This window comes from Gossypium hirsutum, chromosome A04 (genome assembly GCF_007990345.1).
Source record: "Gossypium hirsutum isolate 1008001.06 chromosome A04, Gossypium_hirsutum_v2.1, whole genome shotgun sequence".
Lineage (NCBI taxonomy): Eukaryota > Viridiplantae > Streptophyta > Magnoliopsida > Malvales > Malvaceae > Gossypium > Gossypium hirsutum.
Genome location: NC_053427.1, coordinates 40,610,989 through 40,615,081, shown reverse-complemented (window position 1 = coordinate 40,615,081; position 4,093 = coordinate 40,610,989). Strand labels below are relative to the sequence as shown.

General features: G+C 37.1%; 1 non-coding gene across 1 annotated transcript; it reads right to left on the bottom strand.

The window, feature by feature from the left end:
* Window positions 1–2,777: 2,777 nt before the first annotated feature.
* Window positions 2,778–2,884, bottom strand: LOC121228628 (small nucleolar RNA R71). The gene has a single exon (XR_005926204.1). It is a non-coding gene; the product is annotated as a small nucleolar RNA R71 (small nucleolar RNA).
* Window positions 2,885–4,093: the final 1,209 nt, after the last annotated feature.

Genomic DNA, 4,093 nt, shown 5'->3' with positions numbered 1-4,093 from the left:
GCACCCTAATTTTTGTAAGTCAGTATGTTTAGTAGTAAACACACGGGCTAAGACATGGCCATGTGTCTTGGTCGTGTGAGAGACACGACCTACCCACATGGGCATGTACTCTGGCCATGTGAAGTCTGCACCTTTTTATGAAAAATTCACTTAATTTTTAATTGACCACATGGTCTAGCCACACGGCCGTGGGACACTAAATTGATGTTGACGTCATAGTCAGAGAGTTACATGACCGGAGGACACAGATGTGTCCCTTGTCTCACGCGGGCGTGTGGTTTTGTATTAGGGAAATTTCCGAAACTTTTCTAAAAGTTCCCTATTTAGTTCCAATCCTTTTCCGATGGCTATTTTGGGCTTCGTAGGCCTATATTAGGGACAATTTGTGTATGAATGAACGAAGTTGTTTTAAAGAAATAAAATTATAGCCTGACCTTTTTACGTGAATGTTTGTGTATGTGTTCAGTAATGCCTCGTATCCTATCCTGGCCTCGGGTATGGGTAAGGGGTATGACAATGGATTCTATGAAATGGTGAGTTCATGATTCGTTGAAAATGAACTTATGATAGTTATCATTATATTGCACTAAAATAGTTTTGGACAGCAGCAATAGTCCAAATTTAAAAATCCACCAAAAATTGTGGAAATCGAATTAGAGATTGAATAAGATATGAAATTAAATCTTATTGAGTCTAGTTTCACATAGAGGAAACAATGTAAGAAAAATAAATTCATATTGTGATATTGATAGACTGTAATTCATACATATTTTTATCCCATGCTTAGCATATTTTATGGATGATTTTTCCTTAAAATTGGTGAATTCGATGCTCCTAACACCTTAATTTATGTTTTATACTTAGGTGAGCATAGGAGAGTGAAAGGAACAAGAAATAGGCCAAAAATGGAGAAAATGGGTCAATGTACGTAATCAACACAGCCTGGACCACCTCACACGGGCAGACCACACGGCCGTGTCAATTTGGCAGAATCAAACCACGACTCACACGGGTGGACCACACGCCCGTGCCTATTTAACAGGCCTGACCACGGCCTTAAGCAATCACACACAGGCGTGTCACACGGGCGTGTCCCTGTCGAGCCCAAATTGAGTCCAATTTGGAAAAGGCTAATTTTGAGGGTTCTCAGGCATTCCAAAGCCTATAAATACACCCTAGAGGAGGAGGAAAAAGGGACACACAGGAAGAAAGCAAGGAACTGATCAAGGAAAGCCGATTGATCCATTTGAGAAGCCAGATTCATCATCAAGATTGAAGATGTCCTCTCAATTTCCCTTCAAGAGTTTTGGGTTTTTCTTTATGTTTTGTATTCATTATTCTTCTGAGATGTTTACCTTTTTAGTTCTGAACTAAAACCCTTAAATACTTAAGGGGAATGAAACCTAAGACAGATCTTGCTATTATTATTTGAAATGTATGATAAATATTTGGCTTTTTCTTAATTATGTGTTCTTAATTCTTGTCTTGATATTCCAGGATATTGATTCAAGTTAAGCTCTTATTCAAAGGAGGAAAAAACCCTGTCTAAGAGTACATTTTTCATAATAAGGGGATCCATAGATCGAGTTAATGCAACCCTATGAAGTTAATTAGAAAGAGATTTCAATTATTCAACCTAGGGTTAGACGTTTTTAGTCTCAAGACGGATAATAATATAACTTAGGGATTTCTACAGATCAAGTCAAATGAATAAATCATCCGATTCAGAGTCAAATAACAAGTGAAGTCTAGGTGGATTTTTCCTTAGGTATTGTCTTGATTCAATCGTTTTCCAAAAAGTAATTCCCCAATTCTATTTTCTATGATTTCTTAGTTTAGTTAATTAGTTAGTTAAAACAAATCTCATTTTTCTTAGGCTAGATAATAAAAAGATCGTCATTACTAGTACTTTTAGTTCCTTTGGGTTAAACAATCCTATCTTGCTAAAACTATACTACTGTTCAATAGGTACACTTGCCTTCATCGTGATAATAGTTAGTTTCAAGAACGATTCATTATAAATATTTAAAACCTATCATGAATATCACGTATCAAGTTTTTGGCACCGTTGTCAGGGAACTAATATATTAGGAACACTCAATTTTTTTTGCTTTAGCCATTTACTTTTGCTGCAATTTAAATTTTATTCTAATTGTTATTACTAATTCTTCTTTTTCCCTTTTTCTAACAGGCTCTTATAGTTTATGACTAGAAGAAACCCGTCAGGACCATTACTTTTTGACACTGAGATTGATCGCACAGTTCACAGAAACCAAAGAGAAATAAGGCAAAGCTTAAGATACACAGAGAATGAACAAGAGGACGATATTCAAACCACAACCGAGGAGATGGCTGAAAACCAAGAAAATCTGCTACCTCCTGCAATTGCTGTTAATCAAAATCCTGCTCCGCGCACTATGTATGATTATGCTAAACCTAATTTAACAGGAACAGAGTCAAGTATAGTTAGACCTGCTATTGCTGCAAATGATTTTGAACTGAAACCTAACACAATTCAAATGATACAACAGTTTATTTAGTTTGATGGTTTGCAAGACGAGGATCCCAACGCTCATTTGGCAAATTTCCTAGAATTTTGCAATACCTTCAAAATTAATGGCATTACTAATGGCGCCATTCACCTTTGATTGTTTCCCTTTTCATTAAGAAATAAGGCTAAACAATGGTTGAACTCGTTACCACAAGGGTCAATCACTACGTGGGAACAAATGACCGAAAAATTTTTATTCAAATATTTTCCACTGGCTAAAACAGTCAAATTACGTAATGATATCTTTGCTTTTGTGCAGATGGATTTAGAAACATTCTACGATGCATGGGAGAGATACAAGGACCTTTTGAAAAGGTGCCGTCACCATGGGTTACCACTTTGGCTACAAGTTCAAACGTTTCATAATGGCCTAAATCCTTCGACTCGGTAAATGCTTGATGCAGCCGCTGGAGGAACTATCAATAATAAAACACCTGAGGCGGCATACGAATTTATTAAGGAGATGTCACTGAATAACTATCAGTGGCAAGTTATGAGAACAAAGCCGACGAAAGCATCCGGTGTTTTCAACCTCGACGCGGTTACTATACTATCTAACCAAGTAGAACTCTTAAATAAAAAGATTGATAGTTTGTGTGGTTCTACTCAAGTACATCGAGTGATGAGGTGCGATTCGAATGGAGGAGGAGCATGCATAGAGTATCAACCCTTCAACCCTAGCATCGAGGAGGAACAAGTCCAATATATGGGTAACAATAACTCTAGATCCCAAAATAACCCATATAGTAACACTTATAATGCTGGTTGGAGGAACCATCCCAATTTCTCGTGGGGCGCTTAAGGAAATCAAAGGCCACAGCATCCTCTGGGCTTTCAAAAACCACCTTACCAGTAAGAAAAGAAGCCGAACCTTGAGGAGATGCTAACCAAATTCATCCCAGTTTTAGAAACTCGTTTTCAGAATACTGAGACAACACTCAAAAATCAACAAGCATCCATCCAAGGGCTCCAAACTTAGATTGGATAGCTTGCCAAGTTGATTTTTGAACAACCACAAGGTAGCTTGCAAACCAATACAGAATCTAACCTAAGGGAGCAACTCAACGATTACTAGTCAAGATGAGGAAGGGTTAGTCACACTTGAACCAGAACCAAGGCAAGAAAGTGAGATAAGCAAAGGTAAAGGTGAGATAGACCACAATGAGCAGAAATCGGTAAGTACAAAATACAAATCTCGTGTGCCATACCCTAATGCGACAAGGAAAGACTGCTCGGATGAACAATTTGGTAAATTCCTTAAACTCTTAAAAAAATTACTTATTAACTTATCATTTATTGAAGCTCTATCGCAGATGCCAAACGTAATGAAATTTTTAAAGAAGCTTTTAGCAAATAAGAGGAAGTTCGACGAGGCTTTACATGTGAAGCTAAACACAGTTTGCTTAGCTATTCTATATAATAAACTACCCAACAAATTGAAAGATCCAGGGAGTTTTACAATTCCTTCCTTAATTGGTAGTTTAGATGTTAATAATGCATTAGCTAATTTAAGGGCAAGTATTAACGTCATGCCTTACAAAA